The sequence below is a fragment of the Leptonychotes weddellii genome, unplaced genomic scaffold (assembly GCF_054177405.1).
Source record: "Leptonychotes weddellii isolate Sample4059 unplaced genomic scaffold, ASM5417740v2 HiC_scaffold_2546, whole genome shotgun sequence".
Taxonomy (NCBI): Eukaryota; Metazoa; Chordata; class Mammalia; order Carnivora; family Phocidae; genus Leptonychotes; species Leptonychotes weddellii.
Window position 1 is genome coordinate 1 of NW_027846223.1, and position 12,151 is coordinate 12,151.

Sequence of the window (12,151 nt, forward strand, 5' to 3'; positions counted from 1 at the left end):
TTTTTTTTTTTTTTTATTTGAGACAGAGAGCATGAGAGGGAGGAGGGTCAGAGGGAGAAACAGACTCCCCGCCGAGCAGGGAGCCCGATGCGGGACTCGATCCCGGGACTCCAGGATCATGACCTGAGCCGAAGGCAGTCGCTTAACCAACTGAGCCACCCAGGCGCCCCTGGCCATATGATTTGTTGAGTAACACAAAGGACTGAATTTTCAAATCAAACTTAAATGGGTTAGACATCATACCCAAATTCAGGGTCTGCTAGTGATTTCAAGGATATAGATAATCAAGAGACTCAGATAAAGCAAAGAGACTTCTAAGACATGCTGAGCAGCCCCTGAGTTCTTTCCTTCCCACAGTGAATATTCACTCTTGGCCAAGAAAAGACAAAATCTCTAAGTGAGGTATGTAGGTTATTACCTTGGATATCAGATTTTTTTATTTATTTTATCTCATTCAACACTATTTTTTTCTGAATTATGCTATAATACATTTACGTTATACCCAGAATATCAGTAAATTATTGTATTAATAGGATCATAACAATTAACAGTCTAGGCTGGGAGTATTTTATTGGTCAAGTAGTGCTAATAGTTAAGCTACTGTTACTTTAAAAGAGTCCCACATATTGAAGCTCTTGCGTCTGAATCTATAAAAATCCACTCCTTACTGTATATGCAAGAAATCATTATAATGTAAGCTATGCATGAAGAGTTAATAGAAATAACTCAGTATATAATAAAACTGCTACAGATTCCAATAACATAAAAGGAAGGCTCCTGAATTTTTAACCTTTTATTCTCACTACTGTAGAAATAACGCACAGTGAGTGTACAGCTGTTTTATTCCATACTGAAACTCTTTGGGTTTCCATGGGAAATGCTCTGGTATAACTATACAGGTTGTAAGAAGATCTTTATAATTTTTTAGATGAAATCTTGAATCTACACAACCACTCACATAAAAGGAACAGACCTTGACATGTGTATATATTACAGATATAATTTGGTCATTCATTAAATTCTACTTTACCTCCTAAGACAAGTTCATACCAACATTCCAAGTACACAACTATGTGTAGGAAATAATCGCAAAATGGAAAGAAAGTTTTTCCTCTTATGATTGTTTGACTTAATCGTAGTGACAGAAAACATCAAAATAATATCAGCTAGAAATAAATGCTTACTTTCCTCATGCATAAATGCAGGCAGAATATTGTTGGCGTGTGTACTCAACAATTATCAATAGGAGAGATGTGGAGGCTTTTCACACCATTTTTGTCCATGTAAATAAACCTTTTGTTTTAATAAATAAAGCATATTCATGGCTTAGATTTTAAATCATATTTACAGATGAGGAACACTTCTAGGTCCAAACAGGTGAACTTCACAGCTACTACTGCTGGCAGGAATGTGCCCCTCCCCATGCATTTTAAGCCTAAAGGGCAGAGGCTTAATGTCAGAGAACATCACCCTCTAGATTGAAGAACTGAAACCAGAGAAAGAGACTTGGTGAAGTTCATGTAACCATCATCTGATACCTTCACCTTTGTGCTACAGAAGCAAATGAAAGCTATGCTACTTTTAGATAAACTAGAAGGAATTATCCTGATCATATTAAATGAAACTTTCTTTCATTAACAATTAGGCCAAGGGCATTAGCTACAGAAGGGTATCCATGGATAAGTACGGAATATTAGAACAGTGAAGAGGAAGCCACACAGATATCCTGTCTCTTCAAATATCAGAAGCTTCTACATCATAGCAGTAGAGCAGTGGATAAAGTCCACCTCTCCCAGAGGCTTAGTCCAAAAACTTCCTGTCGGCATTTGTACCAAATAAGGCTCCCTGCACTTCTGGCAGCATCTGCTGGGCTATGAGATCTAGCCAGCTTTCCAGAGTATTGGAAACTTGTATTTTATGATCTCCATTATGGATCTCAACTCCACCACTACCTCCTCAGGCAGGTAGTCCTCCTGATTAATTTGGACATCAATATCTTTCTTGGTGGCAATTTTATACATAGAAATTGCTTTTGGTACTGCAGCCTTTACCAGAGGGAAACCTTGTGTCCTGAAAGGTACACACATTCGGGGCTCTGACAGTTGGTACAAACCCTGGAGGACCAGTCCATCCAGCAGCACTGGGTACCTGGCTATGTCTTTTATCACTTTGCTGAGCCGCTGTTTCACTCCATTTAGTAGGTCTGTAATAAGGTCACCTCTCACTCTGAGGACTTTGGGCTTTGCTTGATTCATCAAATTGGATGTCTGAATTTTTTTCTGCTGTTCCATCTGCTTTCATTTCTTCTCATAGTATTCCATAATCTTTTGGTCTTTGGGTCTGCCCAAGACGACCTTTCTCAATCTTGAACTCTTCCTCTGCCTTCACATCTATTCCTTTGGCTTTCTCGTTGGCTTCTTGCTCATATAAAAGCCATCATATGCTTCATCTGCTTTTGCATATCAGCATCACTGAGGGTCTGGTGAAGGCGACGCTAGGCTGGTGGGCAACTGACTCCAGTTTAGGTTTGAAAGGGGTGGTGGAAGGAAGGCGAAAGGAAAATCCAGTGCAGGTTTTGGCTTCCTTTGCTTTATAACTCCGGCTTCTGGTTCTTCTCAGACAATTTTTGCATCACGGTTTCCATCTCATAGTCCAAGATTGATATTCCAGCTCAAACTATCACATCTGCATGTCAGCCAGAAGGAAGGAGAAAAAATACTGGGAGGGGACATTTCTCCTTTCTTTAAGTACATCTTCTGTTAAACACACCTTTTCCTCCACATGGATGCCACTGCTCAGAGCAGTCAAAATCGCAAATCTAGCTGCAAAGGAGGCCTGGAAATACAAGTCCTATGTTGCACAATTGTACACACAGGAATCACTGGGAAGATCAATTGCTGAAGCAAAAGGAAAGAATATGTAAAGAGGAAAATTATCTGCCTTAGGAGCTTATTTGACTATGAGATTTTGGATCATCTTCTTATCTGGATAACTTCACCAGAAAAATTCATTAAAAATATTTTGAACATTAAAAAGAGACCCTTGTATTACCTGATAAAAGCAGTACTAAAATTCCTTTGTATATTTCCAAACTGTTGAATAGGTAAACTACTTTTCCCCTTATTTTGCTGACATTTCCTAATAACCTGATACATACAGAATAAAGATTCTGAAGATCACTTTAGACGGCTTTTTGAATCAAAGGGGATGAGTTTTTCAGGAATTCTAAGCATCTAACAGCATTAGAGAAGGGAGTTAATATCTTTGTCTTATTCAACAACATACACATTGATTCTTAACATTGTGCAATACAAACAAATAAAAAAGACAAGACTAGCCCATTTTGAATAGATTATTTTTTTTCTTAATCTAAACAAATTAAATGGAACACCTCACTTATTATTGACTGCTTATAAATAATTACATTCTTCTCATTTAGGTACATACTTTCAGGTACTTAATTTTATAGCTTGAATGAATCTGTTTTTATTTATACGAAATTTATTTCATTTTTATTTTAATTTTAAATGTAGTAACAGTGTTTTATATTTTTTACAAATTCTTTTATTTAGTAAATTAATTTCATGGTCCATATAGAAATATATTAAGCACAGGTGGTAGTTGGAGATGGCAAAAATGTGAATGTGGTAAATAAATGACAGTTAAACAACATGGAGAAAAATGTACTTATTATATCCTTCAAGCTATCTTTCATATATAATATTTAGACCAGTTAAACTTTTGGTGGTTATGATATGCAGTAAGTTTGATTTTTTTTTTTTTTTAGTTTTAGATATTTTTGAAGCACACTTTCTCAATGTTCCATGTTTAAGGCAGAAACATGCATTAACAGCCAATGAACTGTGAAGAAATTTATACATAAAAATAAAGTACCTAATATCTATAGACTTTATCCACCTTCACAGAGTTGATACAGAAAGTGTCAGAGCACCAGTATTAATAACAAATAATGAATCATGACTCATGATTTATTATATATAATAAATATATAAATAATAAATATAATAAAATATTCATTTATGATCTAACTTTTAGCAAAATAGCTTCTTTGATTCACTAGAAAATATACTGCTTGCAAGAGGTATGCCTCTGGTTATTACGTGTATTTTTGATGGTATAAGTCCTGTATTGGCCATCATTTCCACAACTAATTTGTAATGAATGTATCTTACTAACATTTCTGTGTCTATTGATAAAATCAATAGTAACCAAGAAAATTTCTGCTTTACTTACCGTACACTCAATAATAAAAATGTTTTTACAGTTATTAATATTCATAAAAAATTCACAACTTAATGATATATCAGCACAAAACACTTATACATTCCCACATCAGCCTACATTTCTCAAACTGTTTTTGTTTTGTTTTTTGACTGGTACACTTTAGTATATTACAGTTCTGGTGACAAAGTGATAAAGGGATCCAAACCACAACATGTTAGGAATAACTAAAATACTGTCATTACTAAAGAACAATAATAACTCCTGGTGTCTATGAAAGCATCTTCAGTTGCCTAATCATTAAGCTTGCCTGTCTTACACTGTGTCAGAGTTTAGTTTAAAATCTTTATTTCACTGACCAAACTCTTGCCTATGTTCATGGAGCAGAGTTCTCACATGTTCTAATAAAGACATTTTCAAGTGTCTGGCTTCACGGTGCGCTATGTCTCATCTCTCACTTTTCAGCTCATCAAACATTGTCATAACAGAATATATACTCAATTATAGCAACAGCGAACCTCACATATTTATCAAAGTGGGGCACACTGTGAAAACTTGGCAGGACATCAAAGGGCCATGGAAAAGTTTGAGAACCACTGGATCCAAAACAAAATAAAACAAAACAAAAAAAACCAACCACAATTTGCTTCAATTGTGAATGGTCTATCATCTCATCTATGTTCTTTTGACTAAATATGTGTTAGTATTCTACATACATATCTCTTTTCCAATATGAATGTGTTTTTTATCATTCTTAGCTTTTTTTACTTGAGTGCCATCTATCTTCATATTTAAGAAGTAAACCTGTTAGTATGTTTACAGATATTTTAACATTTGATAAAATGTGTGGCATACCCAGTATGATACTCATACGTGTAGGAGATACTGTCAGAGTTTTGACTACATACTCTGGATGCTACCATTTCAATATTTTCCTGAGGGCTTCCAAATCCCATCATCTGCATCTCTATTCCTGAGGGTTATTTTTTTCCCTGAAAATACCGAAAACTATTCCTTCCAAGTGTACAACAGGCCAGAAGTCCTGCGGAGTTAACATCCCCTGGAAATAGCTCTCACCAGAGATTGATGGGAATTGTGTATAAATGACTCAGTGCCCTTCTTCTTTTGTTGAGATAATTTTGAGGCCCAGAGTCTTCCTGTAGTAATGAACTCCAGCTAACTATCTGGATGGATAGCTGGCCTAGTCACACTCCCAATACTGGCTGCCATCTTTTCCCTGGTCCCCCTCCTCCCTCTTCCAGCAACTCTCAAAAATGGCCACTTGCACTTGTAATTTTTACTCAAATGTTTCCTCCTTAGTTTGGGGAAACAAATTAAGGCAATATGATAAATATATTTCTGAATTGTCCTTTTTGCAACTGTCCTTTCGTCTTCTCTTCTTTTGTCTTAATATAATATCTTAAAATCACTTGTATAAACATTTAGTTATTACTTTTTTTTAAAGATTTACTTATTTATTTTAGAGATGCAGGAAGGGCCAGAGGGAGGGAGGAAGAGAGAGAGAGAATTCCAAGCGGACTCCCTGCTAAGCAGGGAGACCGATGTAGGGCTCAATCTCCTGACCCCAAGATCATGACCTGAGCTGAAACCAAGAGTCAGATGCTGAGTGTGCTACCCAGGCAACCCAACAGTAACCACTTTCTTGATCATTTTGGTTTGACTCACACTACCACCAGTTTTCTTCCTAAAACACAGGGTTGGACTCGACTCAAGCCTGCTCCTAAGTTTTCATTGCCTATTCTATAATGGCCTAATGGGCAAAATCTTCCAAAATCTTACTGAGCTGTATTCCTTTAATCTTACCTTCTACCTTATCACCCAGCTTTACTCCTGCCAGACCAGAGAAATGGCCACCTCCAAAGCAAGTTCCCATGCTCTCTTGATCTTCAGTGCTTCTGCTCATGCTGCTTTCTCTGCCTAGAGTGGTCTTGTTCAACACAGTAGCCATTAATCTAAATTAATAAAAATTAAATATATTTAAAAATTCAATTCAAACATTTCAAGTTCTCAGCTAAGAATTATGTGGCTACCATAATAGACAGTACAGATATAAAATATTTCTATCATCACAAAGTTTTATTGGACAGAGCTGGTCTGAAGCATTCTTTTATATCTAGTTTTTAAAATACTATTTCTTTTTCTTTTAAGTTCTATCTTTAAGCTAACTTTCTGGGGTGCCTGGGTGGCTCAGTCCGTTAAGCGTCCAACTCTTAATTTCGGCTCAGGTCATGATCTCAGGGTCATGGCATCAAGCCCTGTGTCAGGCTCCGTGCTCAGTAGAGGTCTGCTTGAGATTCTCTCTCTCCCTCTGCCCCTCTGCCTGCTCACGCTCTCGCTCTCTCTCAAATCATAAGTCTTAAAAAAAAAAAAAGTTTTCTGTGAAAATTCTCCCAAAGTAGAACTAATTTTGTCACATGTCTCTATTCATTCACTGATTTAACTTTATTTCAATCACATGACAGATACTGTATATTTTATTTATGAATATTGGTGCATATAAATCATTTATGCATGGGTAGATTTCTTAAAGACAAAATAAGTGCACTCATTTTTGTATTTTTTAAGACACTTAGCAAAGTGTTTTACTTATCAACAAATATTCATTTAATTCTTATGAACTAGTTTAACTGAACTAAACACCCCTCTAGATATTATTCCTGTAAGCTTCTTTTGAACCACTTCTTTCCTAATGCTGTATTTTGCTGTCATTACTTAGAATCTACAGTCTTTACTAAATTTTGAGAGCTTATGGAAATTATTTTGAATCTTAATTGTATCATCTAGTCTAAATTAATAATGGCATTTCTATATTACATATAAATTTGATACATGGTTTATTTCTCAGAGTACTAATATTTTCATTTCTTCTTTGACATCAAAAACACTGATGGGAGCTTCCAATTCCTTTTTATAATTATAAGAATCCAGAGAAGAGAAACCATGTCCATATCATTAAATGTGCCTATTTCCTTGTATAGAATTTTGCTTAATGTCTGCTTTATTTTGATGCTTGTTGTCACTTCCAGGCCAATTTGTAGAGATAATTCATGCACACAAGTAGAGCTGGAGTGCTTAAAATGTTCTTCAACATAGGAACTGGGTCCTTGTTATATTCCATTTATTTAATTAAACATTAATAGATGTTTTGAATAGAGTTTGCCAAAAATAACCTTAGAGACCTCCACTGGAACTTTCAATCTTCCTAAATTTGATTCACAGACACTCTTTACATATTGCTGTTTAACCTGTTGTATACGCAAATAGTACTATCATCTTTCTCAGTCTCTGATCTTTTCCATGTAGGCCATATGAAAGATTGAAACCAAGGAGATTTTCATTTTTATAGGGATAGTATAGACTCTCTAAATGATCACTAAATTCTTTCAAAATCCTAGGAAATTGTGGCAGAATCTAAGCTTAAAGGACCCCAGAGAATCCTCTAAAAAGCACGTATTTAATAATACAGGCTACACATTTTTAATGCATTTTTTTCACATTTTTAATGCATTTTTGCTTTGAAGTATCAATTGATAGATTCACTGTCTTTGCAAAAAGTGCCTAGGACTAGAGTAAAATCTATCATGAACTCTCTTTTCAAAAGTAAATGCTTTTGGAATGACATCATCCTAATTTTCTCAATTAGGATAACATTTGAAAATAGATCATCTCCAAACACTGACTCTTAACTATTACATGTCTCAAATCCAAAACAAAAGTAGGTTAAAAATTAAAGTTCAAGAAGTAATATCTAATAATGAGTGATCTAATCTAAAAAATCATGATTCCATACATTTTGTTATTTGTGTCCAGTAACTTTAAATTTTTAACTTTTAAAATAGAAAGCATAATCTTAGTTTCTTTAAGCTTTAATTAAGGATGTAATATTAAAAAATGTCTAACACCTGCTTTATAATAAGTAGACTATTATTTCAAATGCCAGATGGACCAATTAAGATATTCTTTTAGATGATGCAAAATCTTGTGATGTAAGTAGTTTTTTTCAAATCCAAATTTAAATATGCACTATAAGAATGTAATACTATCTAAGTATATGTTAATGAAATACTTTCATTTTTACCCTGGAGACAGAGCAAAGCACTGTCATTTTTTTTTCTCTTCTCCAGCATCCCCTCTTCAGTCTTGTCTTCTGATTCCACTGTTTGAACATCTATGCTTTTGTTTCCCCATGACCACTGCTGCTGGAAGCAGCTCATATTTTACAGAGAGTTGAGCTCCCCAGAACAAAGGGAGAATTACAAGCTTTTAACCTGCAAGTACATGGAAATTAAAATAGGTAAAAGATAAAAGGTATAGAGAAATATAGACTGAATTTGTATATAAAAATACTTTGCAAAGTCTATATCCTCAGCTGGCTCCTATATTTACACAAATCATTTTAACACAGTTTATTCCATTAACACAATAGGAACCCCACTGGTAGCTTCTACCCAAATCAACCATCCAGCACACATTTCCAACACTCTTAAGCCACAAGTCTCATGAAGAGTTCTCTGAAAATATGTTTATAGTTCCTAACACCTTTCTTACACCCACAACTGTCAGTAGCTGATTTTGTATAAACTGACTGGGTTCTCTATGTCTGATCAGAGAATAATTTCACAACTTCACTCCCATCAGGCAGAGAGTGGTTTTTATCTTCTGTTGTCTTTCAATGCTTTGTTTATACTGAGCTGATAGCATTTAACACCTTGCTTTTACTTTTCCTATTTCACAACATTCTTCCCCAATAATCTCCGAGGTCCTTTGGAGCCAAGGCCGGGTATCATTCATCTTTATATCTCTGATGGCTAGAACAGCAAAGTTTTCTGTGCACTTGGCTGTGGATTATGGTCTATGTGGTTCTTAGTCTCATCAGTATGTATGGCTCAATCTTTTCACACTGACAAATACAATCACCACATCACTGGAGGCAACCTGAAGATAGGGCAACTAGAGTTTCTATCTAAAACCACAGTTGGGAGAAACTCCCCTGCTGGTCAGCAGTAACTTAGGCCAAGTATTGGTTGATTCACATTCAAACAAAGCCTTTCAGCATTTGTGTGCCACAGAAGCAGTCTGCCAGGTGAAATTTCACCATTTCAACAGAGCACCATTTAGACCCCCTGTTCTTTGTCTTCCTTCCACATAAGACTTTTCACTGAGGTCCCTTAAACAGACTGTCTGTATGAGGTTAGACTTCTATCCATCTATCTATATATACAATACAACCTACGATCATAACCTCATGGCTATAAAAATAAGGTTTGAAGACCCATAAGAATCTAACTCCATCTTAAAAGCACCGTGTCTGCTATAAAGTCCTTTGAAGACTGGAGAGTTTATGGGGATACCTGGGTGGCTCAGTTGGTTAAGCACCCAACTCTTGATTTCAGCTCAGGTCATGATCTCAGGGTCCTGGGATCAAGCCCTCCCATTGGGCTCTGCAGCTCTGCACTCAGTGAGGAGTCAGCTTAATGATTTTCTCCTTTTCTCTCTGCCTCTCTTACCTCTACACTCTCTCTCTCTCTCAAATAAATAAATAATCTTTAAAAAGAATAAGGACTGGAGAAATTGGAAGACTACAGCTTAACAATTATTCATCCATAGCCTTTGTGACATTGGGAACACAATAGCTGAATTTTATATCTAATAGTGTAGTGCTGCAGCCAAGAAGGATGCTTACTGACATTCTACTGAGTCACAGAAGCCAATATTCTGCCAATGACAAGGGAATAAAGGAGGAGATCAGTTTGTAACCTAGATCTTCATCAGGAAGCTAGCTTTCTCCGCAAAAGACTCAAGACAGATTGGAGAATGCAGAATGCAGACCATAACACAGAACTCTAAGATGAGAAAAAACAAGAAATTTTAGGTTTTCCTAAATATAGACAAAAATCATCCAAGTAGTACTGAACCAAGCAGAAGTCCAGAATTTTGCTATTAACTGAAAGTGAGAAAGCACTATATGCCAAAGCTTGATAAAGTTTTAGAACTCAGAATGAACAAATGCATAAAAAAGAATTGTCTGCAAAATTGAAATTCTTGTTTGGGCGTGTGCATATGTGTGTGTGTGAGAGGGTGAAAATGACAGAATATTATATTGTGTGCATCCCCACAGAAACAGAAGAGAAATGTGAATCAGATCATAATAAAGCCTAGTTCTTTAAAACATTTCAAGAGTTCATTAGTGTGGAGGCATTAGAAGTTTATATATTTTTCCCACTACATATCATTTAGGAGCCATATATATATAATATATGCACATTATATTAACATTATATATTATACTATTTTACAATATTTATTATTACATATTAAATATATTATAAATAATTATATATAATATATATTTCATATATATATAAAATTTCATTCTTTTTATCAAAATTTTATTTTGTTCTTGACTTATAACCCTCAATTAAAGAAGCCTTCCAAGCATTTTTATAGAAAATTTTCTGTATTGGGTAGATCTTTTCTGAGTAATGTAGCAGACAAAAGTAGACAAAACTGGATGCAGCACTCATTTGAGAATTTTATTTAATAGAACATATTTATTGAAACTACATTATAGGCTGTGCCATGGAGTGGGAAGCCTTAAAATATGTAGCACTTTATTTTTTATTTTTATTTTTTATGATTTTATTTATTTGACAGAGAGAGCATAAGCAGAGGGGAAGAGAGGGAGAAGCAGACTCCCTGCTGAGCAAGGAGCCCGACGCAGGGCTCGATCCCAGGACCCTGGGATCATGACCTGAGCTGAAGGCAGCCGCTTAACTGAGCCACCCAGGCGTCCCAGCACTTTAGTTTTTATAGGCGTCAGGGACACACCTAGAAGAATGACATTCAAAGCATATTATCTTTATTCATGGGTGACTTGATAGGATTCACTCCAGCAGATCCACTCAATCCCCTGAAAACTTTTGTTGAAACATAACCTGATAAGTAAATGAAGCTCAATTTCCCAATGAAGGGAATGTACTTATATACTTCAATGTTATATATATATTGGGCTACGTGATATGTGAGGTTATTTCCAATTCTAAATTTTTGTAGTATATGCACATTATAGGTATGTGTATATATGTAGGAATTTCAAAATTACTCTGGAGACAGAAATTCAAGCAATGATGGTGATCGTCTTTCAGAGATGGTCAAAGAAGCCACTCTCTGAAGAGCCGTGCTGCCAACAAGAATCCTCAGTCTCACATTTAAGTCAGTTTTCTTTATAGCTAGAATCAATGCAGGAAAAACAATCACCTTACTTATTTTCAAACACACATGAAGGAATTCAGGAACTTTTCCTCTTGCTAGATATAAAACACAACTAAGCTTCCTGCTGTAGAATTATTTTCTGTAAGATTAAGGTTTACATTGATGGAAATTTAAGAAAATTTTTCTCTTCTATGTTCTCGCATTATCTTAAAGAGCCATTCAATGAATCATTTTTCTTTCAAATTTATCAACTCTACTGTCTAATGGGCTATAGTTCCCATTTTTATGCATTTTTAGAGCATCTGTTCATTAATAGGGATATAACGAGCATCAGCTGTATGCAAGGCTCTATCCTAATGAGCACAAGAGCTATATACAGTGCTTTCCTCAAAGAGCTTAAAACTAATTTATGAGGTTAAATTATATGTTAAGCATAAATAAACAATGTAATAAGTGCAGTGTATGTATTACCAATGCATTAATACATATATGACATTAAGATCACACACAAAATATTTTCAGCATGATTAGACACTAATGCAATAGTATGCCAGATTATGCACATTTCACCATGAAGCAAAATGTTTAGGGAAAGCTTAACAATAACAATATGGAAATGAGATTGTGCCTTAAAAGTGAATAAACTTCGGGGCACCGGGGTGGCTCAGTCGGTTAA

The 12,151-nt window shown here is 35.4% G+C and overlaps 1 pseudogene; it reads right to left on the reverse strand.

Moving 5' to 3' along the window:
- Positions 1-990: 990 nt before the first annotated feature.
- On the reverse strand, positions 991-11,492 carry LOC102728105 (V-type proton ATPase subunit E 1-like; annotated as a pseudogene).
- Between the last annotated feature and the right edge of the window lie 659 nt (positions 11,493-12,151).